Consider the following 25354-nt stretch of genomic DNA (forward strand, 5'->3'; position numbering starts at 1 on the left):
AATTGTTGAAAGCATCAATGTTAGAGTTGATGAAACCTCTAAGAAATCTGAGGAAACCGATAGTGAGCAAGTAGGAGATGAATCGGTAGTAACCTTCTGGGAACCGGTTGCAAAATAGCCAAGCACCAGTAATAGCGCTACTACACCAGTGGATGTTGATGCTGATGAAGATGAGGATGAAGAAGAAAAGCAAGAGGAAATAACTAAGATCATTCCTAGGTATGTAAAGATGAATCATGATCCAAAGCAGATCATAGGAGACAAGGATGTAGGAATTATTACAAGGAGAAAGATCAGAGAAAACTCTTGCATGATCTCTGAATTTGAGCCTAAAACATTCAGAGAGGCACATAAAGATGAAGACTGGATCAAGGCAATGGAAGAGGAACTTGACCAGATAGAAAAGAATGGTGCATGGTCTTTGGTACCCAGACCGGAGCATAAAAATGTCATTGGCACCAAATGGGTTTTTAGAAACAAGCTGAATGAAGATGGCTTAGTGGTTAGAAACAAAGCTACATTGGTGTGTAAAAGATATGCCCAATAAGAAGGAGAAGACTATGGAGAAACCCTTGCTCTAGAATCCAGATTGGAAGGAGTTTGTATGCTTCTTGCATATGTAGCATTCAAGGGATTCAAAGTATATCAAATGGATTTAAAGTTTGCATTCCTGAATGGAATACTAGAAGAAGAGGTGTATATAGAGCAACCAGATGGGTTTTCCCTATCAGAAAGAAGATAGTGACATGATGTGTAGGCTACATAAGGCCTTGTATGGACTAAAGCAGGCACCTAGAGCATGGTATGAATGCTTGCACTCCCATCTTGTGAAGATTGTATTTGAGAGAACAAGTGAGGATAGTAATATCTATCTAAAGTCAGAAGGAGATCAAATTCTAATCTGTGAGGTATTTGTTGATGACATAATCTTTGGAGGAGATGACAAGATGAGTCATGATTTTGCAGATGAGATGAAAAAGGAGTTTGAGATGTCACTTATAGGGGAGATTAAGTTCTTCATTGGACTACAATTTCAACAAATGAAAGATGGAATCTTTATCACTCAGTCCAAATATGTCAAAGAGGTGTTGAAGACCTTTGGCATGGAAGATAGCAAACTGGTTGGTACACCGATGGTGACCGGTTGTAAATTATCCAAAGAAGATGACTCAGGGTTGGTAAATGAGAAGGAATATCGATCAATGATTGGTAAATTACACTATGTAGTACATAGCAGACCGAACATTGCAGTGGGCATTGCTGCACAGTTCCAAAAATGCCCAAGAGAATCCCACTTGGTAGCAGTCAAGCAGATTCTAAGATATCTGAAGGGAACTATTGACTATGGATTATGGTATCCATACAGTAATGATTTCAACCTGAAAGTGTTTACAGATGCTGACTAGGCTGGTAATGTGGATGATTGGAAGAGAACAACCGATGGAGCATTCTTTCTTGGTGGAAGACTAGTCTCATGGATGAGTAAGAAACAAAGTTGTATCTCTTAGTCTACAATAGAAGTGGAGTATGTTGCAGCATTTATGAACTGCACATAGACAATTTGGATAACACATGTATTAAATGGCTTCAAAGTTCCTGTATCTGAATTGGTAAGTATATTTTCTGACAAAACAAGTGGGATTAACATCTCCAAGGATCCATTTTTACATTCTAGAACCAAGAACTTTGAGATTAAGTATCATTTCTTAAGGAAAAAGGTTCAGAACAAAGACGTTGTACTGGAACATGTTTCCAGTAAGGAGCAGTTAGCAGACATATTCACGAAGCCTTTACTGAAGGCTACCTTTACCTATTTGAGAGGTGAATTAGGGGTGTTGCCCCTTCAAGAGGTGAACTAAAGGTGTGTGCTCCACATCATTCAGGACTTACATTGATATATTTTTCTAAGGATTGGTGTGTTGAAGGATGCTACTCCTTAGGGGGAGCAACATAGTAGAACATAGATGCTTATGCCTTCACTTTGGAATTGTTGTCAAAGGGGGAGAAGATGTGAAGTGGAGAAGATACTTGTAGTATTGGGGGAGAGGATGTGAAGCTTAGAGATATCTTTGTATATTGCCATCAATGTCAAAGGGGGAGATTGTTGGCATATGTGCAGAGTATGTTGACATGATGATATTGTATGTTGTCATTGATGTCAATATGATGAAGAGTGAACTGGTATATTGAAGTAAGCACTTGCAAGAGAACTGATATATGTGAAAAAGTGAAGCGGTATGGCTATCCAAGTGAACCGGTATGTTGAAATGTGAACCAGTATATGTGAAAAAGTGAAGCGGTATGTTTGTCCATGTGAATAGGTATATGGAATGTTTTATATCAAGGTTTCATATGGTATGACTATTGGTTGGTAGTCTTAGCTAAGGGGTTTTCGGTTGAAGTGTTCTATGCCTATGTGATTCAACCGATGACATCGAGTGATGAGTTAGAATTGTAACGAAGAATAGATTATGTTGCCACGTTAGCCTTGTGTGTGTGATGGATCTTGCATGAAGGAGATTGATCCTATCTACCTTGGGAATGTGTGAAGTCTCTATAAATGGTGGAGAACATGTGATGGGTTATCAGCCTCCAAGAAGCGATGAAGAACGAATGTTGGAGAATGTCTTAAGATCTTTTCAAGACTATTATAATCAATGCAATATGATCAACGGTTGGGATTGAATCAACTAAATTGCTTAACCTAAATATTTAGGGTTTAGGGTTTATGCTACCGACCTATCTATTTCCTATAAGGTCGATGTTGTTTTTCATGTTGAGGTTGTTGGCAAATGTTGTGTATGTATCTAAGTGCAAAGATACGTGATTCTTGCCAGACCAGATAAGAGAATAGATACCTGCAGAGTGTGAGTGGATGAGGAAGGAACTAAAGCAGATCTGCATTAGCATTGAGTATTGTTACTAGATCATTGTAATACCTGTTGACCTCTAACCACTTCAATAGTTGGAAAATCCCTTAACAGGGTACCTTTAACCAGCTTGTTGTAAATCCTTTAACAGGGTGACTCAAAATCATTGAGTTCTTAAAATCCTCTAACAAGGTAACCTTTAACAAGGTTTAACCCTTAACCAGGTGATCCCTAGTAGGATCAGTTCCTAACAAAACCTATTGTAAAGTCTTTAACCGAACTAGGCTCCTAACAGAGTGGACTTCAAAAGGGTTCAAAGAATAGCTTGTGGGTATTCATCCCCACCTTGGTTTTTTCTAGTTGGGTTTCCACGTGAAAAATATTTGTGTTATGTGTGATGCTTTTCATGTGATGCTTTGTTATTCTCTGTTAAGAGGTAAAGAATGTTGAACCAGTAAGTCTTTACATTTCAGTTGAAGTATTACTAGTGTATGCATATGGGTGGAGTGGAAATAAGATGTTAGATTGTGTGGATAGCTGAGTTACTGGTTTATGTCTTTCACTGTGCTTAGTCGGTAGTAATCTGGTTTAGACTAGTGTTATTTCTTGCCAATCAAAGTGCAATGTTCTCAGTCAAACTAGCTCAAGGAAAAGTGTTTTTATCAATATTGATTCACCTCCCCCCTCTCAGTATCAATTTGGTACTAATTGTTCATCATTCATTCATCATTATGAGTCATATTACAATCCGCCATGTCGACTTACAAAACATTTTACAATTAATTACAAAATACATTTATACAAAATTCCTGTTGGCCATGGTGTCGGTAATCTTCTTTTGGTGCCGATGATCTGTATGTTGGTGTAGAGTTTGTCGGTACTGGTGCCTGTGTCAGCCTGCCAGTATCACATGATTGTATGGTTGCCATCAATGACAATACCTTCAATCACCTACAATTTCTCATTGGAGTGTGCATTTGCCAACAATCTCCCCCTTTGGCATTGATGGCAACACTCATCAGAAAAATAAAAAAGTGTCCAAAATGATGTCCAAAAAGAATATGCCAAAATTGTCTTACCAAAACTGTGTGCCCAAAACCCCATGCTCCCCCTAAGCTGATTATGTCCTATTCTGATCATTTTTCTCATCGCACTACTCCCCCTTTGACATCAATGACAAAGGTTGTCATTCGCTATCAATGGAGTGTGGTTCCTACCTAGATTTTTGTAAACGGTGGGTTACAATCTGGAAAATATCTGCCAAAACCAAATTTAAACTGTTGCTAAATCTTTTGCTATCCTGTAATGCCTCTTATGTTCTCTGAACTGTACTAGTGAGTATGTGCATTTTCTCTTCCAGTGTCTTAAGTTTGGGAACCAGAGCCTCAAAAATTTCTTTTCACAAAGAAATGAGGTAATCTAGTTTAGGACCAAGTTTACATTTTAAGTTCTTTGCCTTATCCTTTATTCTCTCTTTATCCTTTTCTAGCTTCTTAATTTTCTCTTCAAGATCTACAATTTCCTTTTCTATTTCCAAAAATAAATCTGACGTGCCTATTAGATTGTCAGCAATATTGTTAATATCAGTTTGTGTTTTGCTAATCTCCGAATCTATTTCCTATGTTAAGATGTCGGTTTTGCAAGTATCCCTGTATAGTTTCTTGAAATCCAAAATTGTTTCTCCTAGTGTTGATAATAAGGTTTTTGTTTGTTCTTTATTCTTCTTCACTATTTCCTCAAAGAATTTATCTTTCTCCTTATTCATCCTTTCTTTGAATGTGTCTTCATTTATTTGATCAACTGTCAAAATATTGTCAGTGATGAATTTAGACAATGTGTCTAGTTGACCTAAAGAATCTTTATTATCCACAATGCACTTGGGTGCTACCAATTTGAGAATAGGAATTGTGTCATCGATAGCATTATAGGCTTGTGCATTACACTTTGTGATTTTCTTTATTGAGTCCAGTAAGACCTTTGTCAAATTTGTAGGCTGTAATTCTACTATTGAAGTACCAGATGTTTGCCCAACTATTTTCACAATATCCATGTTGTCAGTTGTAGTTATAACCTTGCTTGTTTCGACCTCTGGTAGGTCAGTTTGTGTTTGCATTTCTATTAGCAAAGGTTTAGGCTTTTTAGTTTTAGCCGGTGGCACTATCTCGGTCTGAACCTATATCTCAACCTGTTTCTGTTCCTGTTTCTCCATTTGTGTCTCAGAAGGTTTCTCTGAGCTCTCAACTATCGGTTTCTCAAATGTAGTCTCTATATGCACATCTGGTTTCTCAGTTTGTACCTCTACATTGTCCATTGCCGGTTCTCCTGATTTTTTTTCAGTTTTATCTACCTTTTCTTCTAATGTTTTACCAGTGGTGTCTTTTGTTGGTTTCTCTATTTGAGTAGGTTTTTCTATGCTTATGTTTACAGTATCATTGACCTCAACATCTGCAGTCGGTGGCTCAGTAGCCACATCTTTCCTTTTATCCTTAGTGGTTTCTCTATCAACCACAACATTTACTTCTTGTGTGTCTATATTCATAGTGTACAAAATTTCAAACTCAGGATTTGTATCCTCTTGAAGAGTCTTCATACTCACTATAGCCGGTTGATTGTCTGTAGTTTCTACCGATGGAGTATTCGAAGGAGGTCGGGGTAAGTTATTAGTTATCTTTAGGCTTGGAGGTCCACCTACCTTACCTTTTCTCTTTTCCTTGTCCATTTGGCATACCCTGATGGTCTTAGGTCTTAGTAGCTCTTCTTGTTTCTCTTTTTCAACAAAGAATATGTCCCATTGGTCTGCAGTTTCTTACATTATCTCATTTACTCTCCTTGCCATCAGTGCTACAAGTTGGTGAGCAGTTGAAAATACTGTCTTGTTGGCCTCACTGATTAATTTGTATATCTCATCAGGTGAGTTTACTGGATGCATTGCAAGTAATTTTTCAATTTTTATCTTTTTGTCTATCTCAACAATGGCTACCCTTCTAGCTTCTAGTCTTCTATACAAATCATTGGGTATTTCATCAACAATTTTCATCAAATTTTTTTTGTATATATCCACTATTTTCTATGCTTTCTTTGTCATCAGCGGAAAGTGTGTTGTACAGTTTGCTAATGTTTTTCAACTTTCAATCTTTTGTTATTTCACTAAGGAGTTTATCCAGTGGAGCAATATCTTCTTTTACCTTCTTCTTCTTCTCAGGAGTTAACTTCTTAACTGGAGGCCTCACTGCCTATTGCTTTTTTCTTGTTTTTCTAGGAGTGGGTGAGGGTACTGGTGAGGGTTTTCTTTTCCTTTCTACCCTTTTGAATACTGCCGGTATATCACTCTCAAAAGAATTTCCAATCAGTGAAAGATGAGTTTTCAGTTGAAGTCCTTCCAACTCACTTTCTTTGATACCAATTTGCTTCAATACATCTTCCTTAAGTTCTTTTTCTTGTCTAGTGTCTCTTCTTACTATTTGTTCAGGTTTCTTAACTCTTTTCCTATACTGAATGCCACTTTCTATTGTTTCAATACTGCCAAAGACTTTCTTAGAGGGTTCTTTTGGTGCTTCAAGGAGGGCTTTTGCATAAGTTTCAATAATGTTATCATCTATTTCATATCCCATTTCAGCTACCTAGATAGTCCTAGGGACAATTGCCTCCATCCAGATTTCATCCTTTTTAATTACAAAGCATATTTCCTTCTGATATTTATCTACAATTGTCTGTGACAGTCTTATTCTTGTCTTCATTCAAGCCTTCAATGCTTGAAAATGTTCGTTTATATTTTTCTCTTTGTTTTCTCCCATGTTGTTTAATAGATCCAATAGTTGCTTTCCTACTGATATATCAAAGCCAAAACCTTTTCTACCAATACCAGGTACTTGCTTAGTAATGTACATCATTAAACATACAAGCAAATTTCCAAATCTAAAGGTTCCTTTCTTATCTCCTTTGATCTTTTTCAGATTGTCTATCAATTCATCTTTGAGCCATTCACACACATCTATTCTAGCATTATCATTAACCATGTTATATGCACTTTTAATACATAGGCTAGATACTGAGTTTAACCTATTTGCATGCATAGCTTTGTAGCCTAAAATCATACTGATAAATCTGACTATGATGTCCTTCACATCATTTACCCTTAGAGACCTTTTGTTAAGTGTTGTGTCGATTAGATCCATCACTATGTCATTTGAGACCCTTTTAGTTCTATCAAGTCTGCTACCGGTGGAAGGTAACCCAGTTACTACTTTAATGGATTCTTTGGTGATCTTATGAATTGAATCCAACCAAAAGAGTTCACCATAGACTCTTCTTAGGACTATTCTTATCACATCTTTAGGAAAATTAGGAATGCTAAGAATATCCACAAAACCTAGGGTTTCTACTACCTTGTGTTTCAGTTTGATATTCCCATTTTCATCACAAATCATAGTTCTATACATTTTCTTGATTACATCATCTACTAATTTCTCTATATGACAGTGTATGTATATTCTAAGATCTTTAACATATACTACTCCTTTAGGAATTTAAGATAATGCACCTATGTTATCATCTTTCTTAGCTATTTCAGGAACAAGCTTGAATACGAGTCTAGGGCGCTTGATAACCTCATTTACAGTAGGGTTTACTATAAATTCAGGAACAGAGGAGGATGCCATGTTTATAAATACCTCAATCTGCCTTAGGGATGAGTGCTTGGATGAACTGCTTCTCTTTTTCGCTAAGGATTCCTTCGCTTAGGAATTTTTGCACTTTAATGCTCGGTGAATAAAAAAAGAGCCAAAACACTTGCTTTATAATGTTATTTTTTCCAACTATCGCATTTAATGCTTGTCGGTTAAGTCACAACTTAACTCATCTGTCGGTAAAGAAGTAATTCAACTTCTCACCATCAACCAAGGGTATAATAGCATGTTTTTCAATTAGTTGCCAAACCCTCAAAGGGTTTTCCTTCAGTTAGATGAAGAGTCTCCTACCGGTGGAGTGTTACTCTGTTCTGCTGGTGGAGGAGTATTCTCATCAACATTCTGATATGAATTTCTAATCCATTGTTTTGAGAATTCTTGCTTTACCTCTTCAACCTTTTCTTTACCCTTTAGGCTAGGACCTTTGGTATTTGTCAATGGGGTCTTGCTTCTATAGAATTTTGCAATATGTCCAATCTTGTTACAAGCATAACAAGTCACATTGTTTTTTTTTTTGAATAGCTTTCCCATATCCTATGCTAGTATGTGTCTTGCATTGATTAGATAGGTGTCCAAATCTTCCACAAACATAACATCTTACATTCATTCTACAATTTTCTGAATTATGACCAACTTTGTTGCATTTAGAACATTGACCAGTGGGTGTATTAGTGTTTTGATAATTTCTAGATCTACACTAATTTTCTCTATAACCATACTTGTTGCAGTTAAATAATTTCCCATTAAATTTGTAATCATTAGGTTGTGTTACCGATTTACTATGCTCATGATTGTTTGTAGTACTGGAGGTTTCACCAACTTCAAAGCCAAGGCCATTTGTATCACCATTAGGTTTTTTATTCTTCAGCATGTCAACACATTCTTCTAAACTTTTCTTGAATTTCTCCTTGTGTTGATTTGCAGCAGTCATTTCATTCTCTAAGATTCCTTTTTGTCTCATGAGTTCAATTCTGTCATTTTGTGTATGCATCAAGTTTGTCTTCAACGTATCATTTTCATGACTAAGTCTTGTGTTTTCATTTCCAGCATCATTTAGTCTTCTAACCAAATCATCTTCATTCTTCTTTCCATCTTCAATTTCTTTACAAAATCTCATAGTCATATCTTGCATCTCATTCTTCATTGTACTGTTTTCTTGTCTCAATTGGTTCACCAGATCATTAAGAGTTTCCTTTTCATCTTCCTCATTCTGCATCTTTTCACAAAGTTCTCTTCTTTTATGCCTTGTTATAGTGAAATTTTCTTGAAGTCCTTGAATAATATCTTGACCAGCCTTTAGATTATCCTCAAGTTTGATATTCTTTACTTTTTCTGCATCATAGTCTGAAAGAGTTGTTTCTAATTGCTTTCTCAAGTTTTCCATCTCTACCAATGTCGGGATCTTCCTCAATCTATTAGGCTTTTGAAACTAGAGGACCAGGATCTGATACCAATTGTTAGGATTCCCAAAGATACTGAGAGGGGGGGTGAATTAGTATCTGACTGGTTAGATAATTTTCTTAAATTATAACATGAAAAACATTTTAAAACTGTGTACTGGTAAACCATAAATAATGCAGCAAATAAGAACACCAACCACAACATGAAAAGCACACCATAACACAATATTTTAACGAGGAAACCCGGTGTGGGAAAAACCTCAGTGGGATTTGTGACCCACAATATTCACTTACTAGCCAATAAGGGAATATTACTGTTTACAATAGGGGCCTACACATGTAGCAAGGCCAAGTGCCTAGAGCTCACTACTCAGTTACAAAAGAAGTCACACTGACTTACAAAATTGGATTATACTAATCCAATATCTTGTATTGCTTCAGATCAGCATCTGCTATGCTAGATTCAGTACCGGTTTAAGCTCTGCAATATACATAAACCCTTATCACAATAATTCACACATTAGGTCTGCTACCTTCTTTTCATACCACACATTATCTCTTCTTTTCTTATATAAATGATCTACAATTATCTCATACATATATGAATCATATTACAATCTGCCATGTTTTCTTACAAAAGATTTTACAATTAATTACAAAATACATTTATACAAAATTCTTGTCAGCCATGGTGTCTGTAGCGTCCTAAAATTGCGACACTTGCAATTTCGACTGCATTTGGGTCTTCACGATGGCGACGCAACACTAAACCTGAATGGAGACCCTGAAACTTGTTCATGACATCAAAAACTGCATTTTTCAGCACCCTGGCCTGATCCTCCTTCCACCCTATTGTCCCTGGAGGTGAGACCATGGTGGCCAGTGCCCTGGTCCCCCAGGACCATGGTGGCTAGCGCCCTGGTCCCCCAGGACCATGGTACCCAGCGCCCTGGTCCCCCAAGACCATGGCGCCCAGCGCCCTGGTCCCTGGCCCTATTTTTGGCCTGGTCTCTTATGGGGCTTCGGGTCTTTAAGTTTGCAAATGGGAAAATAAGGTTGCTATGTCAGCCCAAGGTCAGAAAAATCAGTCTTTCAACCCTAATTGGCAAGTATATAAACTACATTTCCTCTCCCATTTAGAGGAAGGAAGGACATATGTGTACAAGACGTGGAAATGATATTCAAGCATTCAAGCATTCAAGCATTCCTTCAAGCAATTGATCATTCTAAGTCTCCATTCAAGGCTAAGTGTTGCATTCAAGACAAGGATTCAACCATTGAAGAGGAGATCACATACCACATACAACATACAACATACAACAACATTTACACCTTCGCATGTAAGAATACAAACATTCTTACAACAAGGTATTAGTACTTGTTTACATTACAATCATTTACATTTACAGCATTCTCATTTCTTGGTTTATTCCAAAACCAGGGTTTGACCTAAGGGCAAACCCCTAGTCCCTAACCCCCCAATCATCCTCTCTTTTCTATGTGTAGGTTGCAGGTACGTGGCTATAATTGAAGATCTGGAATCCTTGTGCAGAGACGAACAAATCCCCCTTCGTTTTGCGGATTTTTTAGAGGACCGTGTGCACGCCGGGCGCCATCGTCCCATCAACTTTCACTCAAATTTGTAGGACAGAGTCGTCTTGACATTTTACTACTAATTCCAGGTCCGCAGCTTCATCCTATATTCCTATCTCTGTTTATAAGTGAATCTTTCTCACTTTACATGCATTCCTAGCTCAATCCTTCTATCTACATTCTTTACAAAAGAGGGTATCCTTGCTGTCATAACCCTTGAAACTCATTTAGAATCCAATCTTGCATTATGTGGGATTGGATCTTGTGGGTTTCAACCCCTCTTTTGAATGTAAAGTCCCTCCTAAGTGAAAACCGTCAACCCTAGTGACCTCCTTTCTCTCTCCTTGGAGTGGTGGGGGGAACACTTAGGGTTCGATCGCGATTTTCCGCTTTACATTTTGGTGAACCCGACGTGAACATCCTTTCTAATTATTCATGGTTAGATCTGAAAATTGGATGCCTTGATTACATTTCCATGTTTGATCTTTTGCAAATTTTAGAGGTTAATTGCATAAAAACCCTAAATTTTCTTTTTAGTAATTGAGCTTGTGAAATGTTTAATTGTTAATGCTTGTTTCAGATCTACCCTTCTACTGCAAATTATCAAATCATATCTGTGCTTTAATTTTGAAAATTAAGTGGTTAAGTGTCAAAACCCTAATTTTTAAAACCCTCTTGATTCAGCGTTTGACTGATGATTTCACTGATCAAAGCATCTCCAAATCGGCTGTAACTTCGGATTCCGCAACAAAATCATAATATCTTTCATCCCTAAAAATTTGGAAAAAATTTGCGAGGACCGTGTGCACCCCGAGCGCCATTGTCCCCGACATTTTTTTCGAAATTTCGGGAGTTAGATCTTACTGTATTTTTTTGCTAAAATCTAGAATTTTGGCTGATTTTATCAATTACAACACTTTCAAAATTAAAGTTAAAGTTGGTCTAGGGATTGCTCGGATTGGGGCTTCTAATCATTCAAAAATTATTGAAATTGAAATTCATGTCAAAATTGTGTTTCTTACTATCCTAAATCTGAAAAGTGTGTTGGCATTCATTCGAAATTTCAGTGCTTTATTCAAATCTTTGCAGTCTATGACTTTTGAAATTAAGTGTTTAATTATACCAACCTTGATTTCCACTTTCAAAATTGAATTTTGCATGAAATTGAGTCAATTTTTAAATTTCAAAACCTGCATTGCTTTTAGTATTCCCTCTAAAATCATAAAATTCAAAATTTCAGTTTCCCTCTCTTTTTCAAAATTCAAATTTTACATTTTTCAACAATCTTGGTAGGGTTCAATTTTGAGATTGCAACTTTAATTTGGCCTATCTACAGATCTTAAAATCACTCAATTTTTTCAGGTTAGCTTTAAAATCATCATAACTTTCATCCCTGAAAATTTCGAAAAAAGTTGCGAGGACCGTGTGCACTCCGTTCGCCACGGTCCCGGACATTTTTTCCGAAATTTTGAAAGATTGTCATGATTGCATTTAACAGCTTAAATCTAGGAGATTGGTTGATTTTACTAAAATTTGCTACCTCTAAATTCAAAATTTTCTCTCTCTCTTTGGTGTATGAGTTTTACAACAATAAGCCCTACTTACACTATTCCCGTTAGACAAAGCCTTAGAATTAAGTCTTTCCAAGGTTTAATTACTGAGGAGATGGAACCTAATTTGAATAGCCTTTTTAACGAGGACACGGGTAATTCCTCTAATCCTCCTAATGATGAAGAAGCTCTCCATGAGGTTTCTGTAGAACAAATTTCAAAATTGGATAACCAATTTGATGATTTTCAGCAATGGATGTCTCAAGAGTATCCCGATAGTCAAGCTCTTTCATTAATTGAGGGTCTAAAACGTATGGTTCAAAGTGATAAGAATGGAATTGATATTTTGCGTGGTATTTCACACATTGTGGATTCGAATGTGATGCCTATGAAGAGTTGTGCCGAAACTTTAGGTTATACACAACCTCCCACTCAAGTCAATCATTCTATTCCGTTGACAACTTCTATTGCTAGTATACCTACTTTTAGATCAAACATAATGACTACTTCTATACAAGACATTCCGCCTATGATCACCAGTCATGGGGGCAATCCTTCTTCTTCAATTAACCCTCTTCCTTCATTCAATCCGACTTCTTCATTCATTCCTTGAATAAGTGTCCCTATTACATCTCCACAAATGAACCTGGCGCAAGGGGGAAATTCATTTAACCATTCCATTCCTCCTTGTAGTGTTCCTCCTTTCCAATCATCTCCTATGACTAACTATCATAGTGTCCCGCCACCTTACTCTCAATCAATACCTTCTTTCAATAACATAATACCTCCATCTCAATCTAACACATCTAATATGAATTCTTCAACTGAAGCGACCATTAACAATCTTGCACAAACTGTCTCTTCTTTACAGCAACAAATTGCCTCTATGAATCAATCTAAGTTTAGTGTGCCCACATTTGATGTTGCGAGCCCACTTTCTCTTGACATTGTTCGAGCTATTCCTCCTAAGCATGTTGAAATCCCGCATTTGGAGCTTTATAATGGTAAAGGTGATCCTCTAACACATGTTAAGACTTTTCAAACAATATGTACCGATTTTGCTTATGACCAAAGGTTGCTTGCAAAACTGTTTACTAGGACATTAAGAGATAAAGCCCTACAATGATATTGCTCGTTGCCTTCTTATTCTATTACTTCTTTTGAACAACTTGCAAATGCTTTTATTCAACAATTTCAAAACAATATAAGTCCTAAAGTTACTTTGATTGATTTAATGCATTGTAAACAAGGTGTTAAAGAAAAAGTGACTGATTTCATTGGTAGATATAAGCATTTGTATGCTCAAATCTCTTTTCCAGTGCCTGAAAATGATATTCAAAGAATCTTTATTTCTAATTTACAAAAAGACATTAGAGAAAAACTTCTATTTTTTGAGTTTACTTCTTTCCAACAATTGTGCGCAACTCTTCACAATTATCAACTGACTGTGAGTCAAATGGAACAAGCAAATCCTATGGCTCCGAGTGATAAGGGTGATAGTAGTCAACAACCATTTGGGAAGTTTAAACTGAACAGAGAGTCCATTAAGTTCAATGAAAACATCATCAACAACAATGTGAATGCAGCATCAGGTGTGCCTCCTATTTCTAAGTTTTTTAAGAAAGAAAGAAAGTTTACTCCTTTGAATGAATCATTGCATAGTATTATGAATAAGTTATTGGAACAAAATGTGCTTACTCTCCCTCCTATAAAGCAAATCGATCCTACAAAGATTAATTCACCCTATTTTGATAACAAATCTTTTTGTCAATTTCATCGTCAATCTGGGCATGATACTGAAAAATGTTTTGCTTTAAAGGGTAAAATTCAAGATTTGATTGATAATAATACTATCTCTATTTCTAGTGTGAATGATAAAGGAAACACATCTGTAGCTCCTCCTAACCAAAATCTTAAGATTTTTACTGATCCATTACCTTCTCATACCTCTAATGCGATTGAGGCTAATGATTCCTCTTTCTCATCTGATGGTCTTGTGTCTATGACTCCGAATGTGATTAACTTTTTAGAGCAGCAAGAAAACCCTAAAGAACCTTCCATCACATTTGATTCTAGTGAAACTATTAGGGCACCTGATGGTCCTTTATATATAGTTGCAAAAGTCAAGAATACACCTTGTCGTGGAGTGCTTATTGATCCTTCTTGCATGGTTAATATCATTACTGAAGAATTTCTTTTTTCTTTGCAATTGAATCAAGTGATCTATGACGAAACAAATGTGATTGTGAAATTATTTGATGCATTTTCTTCTCCTACAATTGGTTCTATTACATTACCTATTGAGGTCCATAACAAATCCCTTGATGTAAACTTTGCTATTATTCCTTCATCTGAACAATTTCGTGTGAAGCTAGGCTATCCTTGGCTATCTTCCATGAAAGCTATTGCTTCTCCTATTCACAAATGTTTGAAATTTCTCCATAATGGTGAAGTTGTTACTGTCAATCATAGTCTCTTTAAAGCAGCTGAAAGAACTTCTAGCATTCCTATTGATTATTTTTGGCCTAAATAATTCCAATCTCTTCCTCCGTGAAGTGATCATCTTTTCAAATCTTATCAAAAGTGGAAAACAGATATGATCCTATCTCTAAGTGAACCTAGAACACCCAAACTTGATATTCCTATCATTCTTGAGAAGGAAGTTCTTCCTTTGAAAGATAAAACTAATGTCCTTCCTCAAGAAGATTCCCAACCCATCCCTATGGATGTGACTATATCTATGCCTAATAAACTTTCTAAAAGCAGACCTATACCTCCTCGTCATGATGGACTTGGTCTCCTTCCTAAACCAAATATTCCTCCTTTATACGGAGCAGTTCCTCCTCCTTCCTCTTATGGAGAGAAGAGACCTTCCTCTTCTCCTATTATCCGGCCTAAGAGACCACAACCTAAACACCCAAGTGATAAGGATGAGAACATTCCTCCTCCTCAATCTTCTCAACTTCCTACTAAGACTAGACAAAATCGTTCTGCTAGTATTATTCCATTTTCTCCTCAGCCAGAGATTGAGCCGAAATCTCCTAAACATAAGATACATGATGGTCTTGATCCTGTGCGAGTTAAAGATCCTATTTTTATAAATCTTGATGATGATATAGATTAAAATGTTATTCATGATGAAAATGTTACTTCTCTTGCTTCTGATAGTGAATATGAATTTGTTGATGTTGATAACCATCTATCTAACAAATTTTCTAAAGCACTTATCCTAGCTCCTAGACAAGAACAACGTGGCTTGGAACATGAACATAGCCCTTGTTTGGATCTTGTGATAGCTCCATCTGCTATGTTGGATGTTCCTCCTCTAGCATGTTCCCTGCCTTCCCGAAATATTGATCAGCAAGATTGGGGGGTGGATGACATGCTAGACTAGTTTCATTAGCATAGCAGAATCTCTCCTCTTTTGTTACTTCTTCTATGTGTTATTCTCATTCTTCTATTCATTTTCCTTAGTGTTGTCTACTTGAGGATGATGCAAAGCATTGAGATCTCTTTTGGTCTCTCTCATGTTGACTCAAAAGACACATGTGTTCCCTTCTTCTAGGTGACCTTCCTTGATTGGGGAATGAAGAACAATTATGCATACATACATATGATATACATGAATTATCATACAGCATACTAACCCCAAGGAAAGCAAAGTCACCTTGTGCTTTGTGTTTTGTGTCTATTATCCTTGGGTTTATCTCACACTTGGGGGCTAAATCCTTGTGAAAATGTGCTCCTTTCCTTCTCATTTCCTATATGTATCACTACCTTAAATAAATCACCCCCGATGAGGCATGTGCGATTGCTTTAACGTAGGGGGGCATACATCCCGTTCATATCTCTTCAAGATACTTGAAAATTTCTTGTCGAACTTAGCTTTGCCTTGAAAATTTTTGGTATTTTTCTTGCATGACTCATAGTGAGGGAACCTTACTACTGACAGTCATGGTTCTCCCTCATGATCTTCCCTTTTACTTTGTCAATCAAAGTCGTAAGATCCTTAGTCCACTGGGGGCTTGGTGTATCTTGCCTCCTTGATGTGGTGAAAGTCTTTCAATGTTGTTTCCTTGTACTTTACCGGAAGTATGGGCGTATGCTTATACTCCCACTAAAGTGGGGGCTAAATGTAGCATCCTAAAATTGCGACACTTGCAATTTTGATTGCATTTGGGTCTTCATGATGGTGATGCAACACTGAACCTGAATGGAAACCCCGAAACTTGTTCATGACATCAAAAACTGCATTTTTTAGCACCCTGGCTTGATCCTCCTTGCACCCTGCTGTCCCTGGAGGTGGGACCATGGCACCCAGCGCCCTGGTCCCTAGCCCTATTTTGGGCCCGGTCTCTTATGGGGCTTCGGGTCTTTAAGTTTGCAAATGGGAAAATAAGGTTGCTATGTCGGCCCAAGGTCAGAAAAATCAGTCTTTCAACCCTAATTGGCAAGTATATAAACTACATTTCCTCTCCCATTTGGAGGAAGGAAGGACATATGTGTACAAGATGCGGAAATGATATTCAAGCATTCAAGCATTCAAGCATTCCTTCAAGCAATTGATCATTCTAAGTCTCCATTCAAGGCTAAGTGTTGCATTCAAGATAAGGATTCAACCATTGAAGAGGAGATCACATACCACATACAACATACAACATACAACAACATTTACACATTCGCATGTAAGAATACAAACATTCTTACAACAAGGTATTAGTACTTGTTTACATTACAATCATTTACATTTACAGCATTCTCATTTCTTGGTTAATACCAAAACTGGGGTTTAACCTAAGGGCAAACCCCTAATCTGTAACCCCCCAATCATCCTCTCTTTTTTGTGTGTAGGTTGCAGGTACGCGGCTGTAATTGAAGATCTGGAATCCTTGTGCAGAGATGAACAGATCCCCCTTCATTTCGCAGATTTTTCAAAGGACCGTGTGCACGCCGGGCGCCATCGTCCCGTCAACTTTCACTCAAATTTGTAGGATAGCGTCGTCTCGACATTTTACTGCTAATTCTAGGTCCGCAGCTTCATCCTATATTCCTATCTCTGTTTATAAGTGAATCTTTCTCACTTTACATGCATTCCTAGCTCAATCCTTCTATCTACATTCTTTACAAAAGAGGGTATCCTTGCTGTCATAACCCTTGAAACTCATTTAGAATCCAATCTTGCATTGTGTGGGATTGGATCTTGTGGGTTTCAACCCCTCTTTTGAATGTAAAGTCCCTCCTAAGTGAAAACTGTCAACCCTAGTGACCTCCTTTCTCTCTCCTTGGAGTGGTGGGGGGAACACTTAGGGTTCGATCACAATTTTCCGCTTTACAGTGTCGATAATCTTCTTTTGGTGCCGGTGATCTGTATGTCAGTGTAGAGTCTGCCAATGTCGGTGCCCGTGTCAGCCTGCTGGTATCACATGATTGTAAGGTTGCCATCAATGATAATACCTTCGATCACCTACAATTTCTCATTGGAGTGTGCATTTGCCAACAAACTCCTCCTTTGATGGTATCCAGCATGGGTGCACAAATCTCACTGAATCCTTCGATAAACTTCTTGTAGAAGTGTGCCAAACTATGAAAACTTCTTACTGCACTCATTGTCTTCAGTGTTGGCCAATTTGTGATGGCTTCCACCTTTGATGTGTCCATCTTCAAATCTCCTCCTGAAAGTACAAATCCGAGATAGACAAGTTCCTGCTTCATAAACTCACACTTCTCCAAGTTTATTGTTAGTTGCTCATCATATAATTTTTGCAATACAATACTAAGATGCTCTAGATGTTCCTCTTTAATTCTACTGAAAATTAAGATGTCATCTAAGTATACAACAACAAATTTTCCAATAAAATATTTAAGAACTTCATTCATGAGTCTCATGAATGTATTGGGAGCATTACTAAGACCGAATGGCATAACAAGCCACTCATAAAGTCCTTCATTGGTTTTGAAGGTTGTTTTCCATTCATCACCTTCTTTTATTCTGATCTGGTGGTATCCACTCTTGAGATCAATCTTAGTGAAATACTTTGCACCTCCCAAGTAATCCATCAAGTCTTCAATTCTTGGGATAGGAAATCTATACCTAATAGTGATTCTATTTATGGCTCTTGAATCTATGCATAGCCTCCACATTCCTCCTTTCTTAGGTGCCAACACTGAAGGTACGACACAAGGGCTTATACTCTTCTTTATCAATCCTTGGTCCAACAATTCTTGGACTTGTCTAGCCACTTCCTTGTTATGTTTGGGAGTCATCTTATAGGCTTCTTTGTTGGGTAATTATGCTCTAGGAATAAAATCAATCTAATGGCTAATGGCTCTAATAGGCAGTAGGGTTGCTGGTGCTCCATCACTTATGATTGTTTTGAAGTTTTCTAGAATCTATTGCACTTCATGAGGTATTTGAACCTTATTTTCTTGCTTTGCTTCCTTTGGTTGTACTCTAAGTTAAAATCCCACTCCTTCTCCATCCTTGAGAGTGTTAATGAACTATTTTTCACTCGCCAATGACACATTTGGGCCTTTAGTTTTTCTGCTCTCTCCTTCATCAATTAGGGATTGAATTTGGTATGTAATTCCATTCTTTTGAAAAGAATAAGAGTTCTCCTCTCCATTGTGAATGGCCTTGCTATTAAACTGCCATGATGTACCAAGAAGTAGATGGCAAGCATCCATAGGCAGGATGTCACACAAGACTTTATCCTTATAACTACCTATGTTGAGCTCAACCCATGTTTGTCCATTCACTACCACATGTTGCTCCTTGTTGAGCCAAGTGACCCTATATGGATTACTATGTGGAATTATTTTCAACTTCAATTTACTTACTGCTTCATCTGACATAATGTTGTCAGTAGACCCAGAGTCTATCATCACTCTACAAACCTTACCAAGGACCTTGCATTTGATTCTAAACAAATCTCTTCTTTGAGTTGGTTCTTCTTTGATTGGCTCCTTAATCAAGGCTCTTCTCATCATTAAATTTTCTCCATCTTTAGGAGCTAAGCTCACATCTTGTGTCTCATTGTTTTCTGCATCTTCTTATGCGTACGTCACTCTTCTTTCACTTCCTTGAGATGAAGAGGATTTCTCTAGACATCTAAAGGTAGGGTGACCCAACTTTTGGCAATTGTAACACTTCATGGTGGAGAAGTAGGACCCTCTTCCTAGTCCACCAGATCTACTTCTTCCTGGGTTGCTAGATGATCCCCTTCCTCTATAGCTACTCTTCCTATGTGAATCCTCACTTTGCTCTATAAGTTTGGACTCTCCTTGGTACCTTTGATCTATTCCTCTTCCACCAAAACTGCCTCTTTGGCCTCTACCATCTTTTCCTCTGCCTCTTCCTCTATTGCTTTGTTCTTGCTTTGTTTTTCTCTTTTCCTCCACCTTTAGTGCCAACTGATAGCACTTATGCATGGTGTTAGGACTTAACAAACTCAAATCCTCTTGAATATTCCATCTCAAGCCATTCAAGTATCTGGCTACCTTGATGCTATCATCCTCTACCACCTTGGATCTTAGATACAACTTCTGAAATTCTTCAGTGTAGCTACTCACATCCAAGTCTCTTTGCCTCAAGTTTTGTCTCCTCTTGTGCAACTAGATTTCATAGTCTTTAGGGATATAGGTTTCACTCACCTTGGCTAACATGCCCTTCCAAGTAGCTATGGGGTTCTTACCCTCTTTTTGCCTCTCTTCTTGGACAAATTTCCATCAAGTTAAGGCTACTCCTCTCAATCTAGACTTAGCTACCTTCACCTTTTGGGCTTCACTGATTCCATCACACTCAAAGTGATTCTCCATTCCTTCAATCCATTCAATAACTACTTTAGGCTCTATTTTCCCATGAAAAAGTGACACTCTTAGGGATTTTCCTCCTAAAGATTTAATTTCTTTTAGGAAAGGTTCTTCAGGTAGAACAGGGTCTGGTTCTGGTATCCTATTCTCTTCTACTGGTTCTTTACCCTTCCCTTCATTGACCTAGATTATTACTTTCTCAGTTTTATCCTCAACTATATCTATTTTTCTCTCCAGTTGTGCTAATCTTTCTCTTAGCAGCCTATTGTCTTCCTCCTGATCTTCTATCTTCTTGGCTAACTCTACATTAGTCACCATTCTGCGACTATTGTCTCCTACTAATTTAGTATTAGTCATCAACTACTATCTTCCCAAGTCTAAAATTGCTCTGATACCAATATGATGGGGAGACTACCTATTTAACCATCAATTAAATTTCTTGACGGTTTGTTTCTATCCCTTCCTGGGTTCTAAATCTACTCTTCTAGACTTCTAGGTTCTTCCCTACTATTTGTTTGCTTGACACCAACCTCAAGCTCACAAAGTAAGCTCGCTCACTATATCCTTGCAGGGGTGAAGGACACACTCATTCTTGACTCTTTGCAAAACCACCCATCTTGTTTGGTTTAGCAAACTTTCCTCTTGCTTACTCAATGTTTCAATCTTAGGCTTGTAGCCTTCTGGATCTTCTTCCAGGTCTCAGCAATTGCCTTCCCCTACAAGTTATCTCAATCAATTACTGATACCTAGCCAGACTACCATCAAGCTCACCTAGGTTTAGTATGCAGAAATGGCGATCGCCATTTCCTGGCTTCCTCTTACTACTACTCTACTTCTACTATACATTTTTTGCTCTTCCTAAAGAACTCCAATAGCCGCATGGATCCCACGATGGAGGTTCAAGATAGAGCCATATTTACATAGTGAGATCAAAACATAAATAAATAACAAAAAGGAACTTAAATTATAGAATTGTAATGAAAAACTTAATCAAAATAAATAATACAACGATAGAAAACTAGAAAAGAGACTATATGTATTTCTTTTAGTGCTTCAACTTTTCAACAACCAACATCCAACCCTCTACAAATTACCACTGGGTCTTTCAAACATTCCATCCATCATGAAACACAGATGATTTCAAACTGAAAAACAGTTACAAAATGGTCCATCGACGTAGCCACAGAACCTGGCTTCCAATTGCCAATGTCGACTTTCTATGCTCCGCACTTCTTATCGGGTCATTAGGAAGTCTTCAAAACTTTACTTCTGATGATCGATGACAATGTTCACCTTTCACACTTTATCCATCAGGCATCGGGATAGAAAGAAATCCCTTCGTCCGATAGCTGATGCCTTTCTCCGCTTACTAGGCATTTCTATCGGTCTTCGGAAAGATAACCAAAAAGATAATCCGATCATCCAATCTGTTCGATCTCTCTTTTGTTCTTCGCCACGTGGTATTCACTGATTGGTTCTGGGGAATCTACCCTAACATCTTAGAATGGCCTCTCTAACCGCCTGAAATGCTCAATCTGATCATCCGATCTGCTCAATCTCTCTTTTGTGCTTTGCCACATGGCATTCACTGATTGGTTCCGGGGACTCTACCTTGACATCTCAGCACAGCCTCTCTAACCACTTGAAATGCTCTTGTTTTTTGCTGGGTACCACCATGGTCACCAAGTCATGGTAAATAATCTTCAATCATTTCCAATCATGGTATAGCGACAATCATTTGATCCTTTTGGAAGTTGTGGGACTTGCTCACTTGTTATTGGCTAACACTTTCCTATTGTGTCCACGGAATAGCATAAAAACTCAAAAACTGCAAAGAAAACAACCAAACAAATATCTACATGACCACGATAAGGTCTCAAAAGTCAAAATTGGTCAAGGGCATATCAACCCTTAGGTGCTTGTGCACCATCTACCCTGTTAGGAGTAACCTTGCTAAAGGATTTAAACCCAAATTAATGAGCCACTCGATGAAGGATTTACAAGATTAGGCCTTTTAGGACCTACCCGGCTAAGGGATTTCAATAGTGTTGTAACTATTAGGAAACAACAGGTAAATGATCTTATCAATGCACTCTCTTCTTGCTAGTATAGATCCATTTCAGCTTCAATCTGCTTCACACATGCATACATCTCAATCTAGTTCGGAACACTCTCTTCTCTGATCACTGACACACTAAACCTTCTCAAACTCGACCTAAATACACTTTACAACTAGGTCGGTTACAAAACCCTAACCAAATTCAAAATATATTGAATTTACATCATAGATCATATCAGATCATTACAAATCATTATAGATCATCATACAGATCATTACAACAAATTTCAAGACAATTATTATCATTGAATGATCATAACACATCACCGCACATCAATCTGATAAGTTATCAAACCCTTAACACATTCTGCTAAGTACTTCATTGTTTCCCAAGAAATTCACTCCTGGTACGTGCTTAAATCCAATCGTATCATCACACATTATTTCTGACATGTCATCACTAAGTAATGAACATGATAAGATTCACCGCCAAACCATAAAACATCACCAGTTAAAGATCTTGTTACCTGTTCTCAAACACTACATTGAATAAACAATAGTCAATTACAAACATGACTTCCGGTTCTCCAAACATGATGCAGTACTTGTCAGAGACTCATTATAATGCCATAATCATACATTCCAAACCGCAACTCTTAACTCAACCGGATCTCTACCGCAACCATCTCCTTCACTGTTCTTGCTTACCGGTTCACTATCAACTAAGCAAACATTCCATTACCGGTTAGGCTAGATATCTTAGATAACATTCCATTACCAGTTAGGAAATTTCTCTAACCACCCTAGCAAAGGGAAAGCTGGCATTTTTGGAAGAACAAGATCCAAAATGGGGAGATGAAGAAGACATAAAAAAGGCACTGGGGAAGAATGAAACAAAGCAGGAGGATGAAGAAGCAGCAGAGGATAAAAGAAGGAACAAGCAAAAAAAAAAGAATAACAACAACCCAGTCAATAGTACGATGACTAGAAACACCAAAAGTAGGTTTGGTGATATGGGAGCACAACATACTTCTCCAGGAAGACACTCAAATGCCAAGAAAAGATCTTTGGAAACAAGCAGGAACTTAGCAGATGGTACCCAAAGAACCATCTTTGAGGCAGGTATTTCCAAAAATCCATGAAAATCATCTCTTGGAACATTAGGGGACTTAATAGTGCCCACAAGCATAATTTAGTTAAAAATGTGATTAGAGATAAAAACCCTGATATTTTTTTGATTCAAGAAACTAAGATGGTTAAAGATAAAGTTGAAAGTTTGAATATGTTCAAAAACGGTGGAGTCAGTGGAGGTAGTTCAGAAGGTGCATCGGGAGGAATTGTTACCTTCTGGAACAAAAATAATGTAGAAGGAGAGGTGTTGATTCAGGACAACAATCTGGCTTGTATAAGATTTAAGCACATTAAGAATTTCTTGGGTTCTAACTAACATTTATGCCCCCAACACAAAGACTGGTAGAAGTGAGATGTGGAGATATCTAACTGGGCTAAGAAGTAGGTTTGCTGAGGATAGTTGGATAATTATGGGAGATTTCAATACTCCCCTGAAGGAAAATGAGAAAAAGGGAGGGAGTCAAGCTAATCTAGATAGCAGACTGGACTTGATGGACTTCATAAACAATAATGCAATTCATGATCTGGAGTTGCAAGGAGTCAAATACACCTGGACTAACAGAAGAAGTGGTGAGAATCTGATCTAGGTTAGACTTCATAGAGCTCTTCTTTCCTTAGATTGGTATAATCTTCATGATTGTTCATTATCCTCTCACATAAGGGCTGGATTAGATCATTATCCCATAACCTTCACGACTGAAGTAAAGAATAGAAGAAGACATTTCCCTTATAGATTTGAAAAAATGAGGACCACACACCCGGATCTGGAAAGTAAGATTAAGGAATGGTGGCAAGTCAGTATTGAAGGGAACACCATGTACAAAGTGGTCAAAAAGTTGAAGAATGTTAAAGATAATGTTAAGAAATGGAATAAGGATTGCTTTGGGAACATCTTTACCTCAAAAGCTACAACCCTCTTAGAGCTCAAGGAAATCCAAGATGAGATACAGATCAATGGTTACACTAATATGTCTAGAAACACTGAAGATGCTATTCTTATGAGATATCATGATATAATAGCTAAAGAGGAAACCTACTGGAAACAAAGATCGAGGAATGTCTGGTTAAAGGAGGGGTACAGGAACACTAAATACTTCCATATGTCCACCTTAAGACATAAGGCCATGAATAGAATTGTTCAGATTAAAGTGAATGGAAGATGTGTTGTTGATGATGATTCCATGAGCAAGGATACTATGGATTTTTTATCTAATTTACTTGCTAAGGATCAGAATTTGGAAATACAGGCATAGAGGGAACTTTTGGATAGCATACCTACCATTTTGGGTGAGGAACAGAATGATCACCTGTTGGCTATCCCTTCCCATGAATAAATTTTGATAGCTATCACATCCTTTGAAGGTAACAAAGCCCCAAGTCTAGATGGCTTTCCCATGTTTTTCTTCCAAATGTACTAGCATATTATAGGAGATGATGTCACCAAAGTTGTGAAAGAGCTTTTTGGTCCTAGAAAACTGTTAAAAGAAGTTAATGGTACTTTTATTGCTCTCATTCCCAAAAAGATGGGGGCAGACTCTATGGATCTTTTCAAACCTATAAGTTTATGCAACTCTCTCAATAAGATTATCTCTAAGGTCCTAACCTCTAAAATTTTGAAGCTGTTGCCCTCCATCATTTCGCCTCAGCAAGGTGGTTTTGTCCTGGGAAGACAAATTTTGGATTCTATCATCTTTGTTCATGAAAATATCCACTCACTAGCATTCTCTAAAAATGAAGGTTTTTTTTTGAAATTGGATCTCTCTAAAGCCTATGATAGATTGGATTGGGATTTTATGGTGGATTTTCTCTCTGCTTTTGGCTTTAGTCCTAGAAGTGTCAGCCTTATCAGACAACTTGTTTCTTTAGCTTCTTTCTTTGTTTTAATGAATGGCTCCCCCTCTCCTTTCTTTAAAGCCTCAAGAGGTCTCAGGCAGGGGGATCCTCTATCTCCAGTGATCTTCATCATCATGGCAGAATGCTTGGGGAGATGTATTGGTAAGCTGGTTGAGAAAAGGGAGTTTTGTGGTTTGAATCCTTCTTCAGCAGATCAAATATGCTCTCATCAGTAGTTTGTTGATGACTCTATAATAATGGGAAAAGCCACTATAAAGGACTCTAAAAGACTAAAAAAGGCTTTGGACAACTATGGAGAGGTCACTAATTAGCTAATTAATTGGTCTAAAAGCTTTGCTTATTTCATCAATACCCTAGAGAGAAGGAGGATTAAAATTAGTAACATTCTAGGAGGCCAAATTGG

This window comes from Cryptomeria japonica, chromosome 8 (assembly GCF_030272615.1).
Source record: "Cryptomeria japonica chromosome 8, Sugi_1.0, whole genome shotgun sequence".
NCBI classification, from domain to species: Eukaryota; Viridiplantae; Streptophyta; class Pinopsida; order Cupressales; family Cupressaceae; genus Cryptomeria; species Cryptomeria japonica.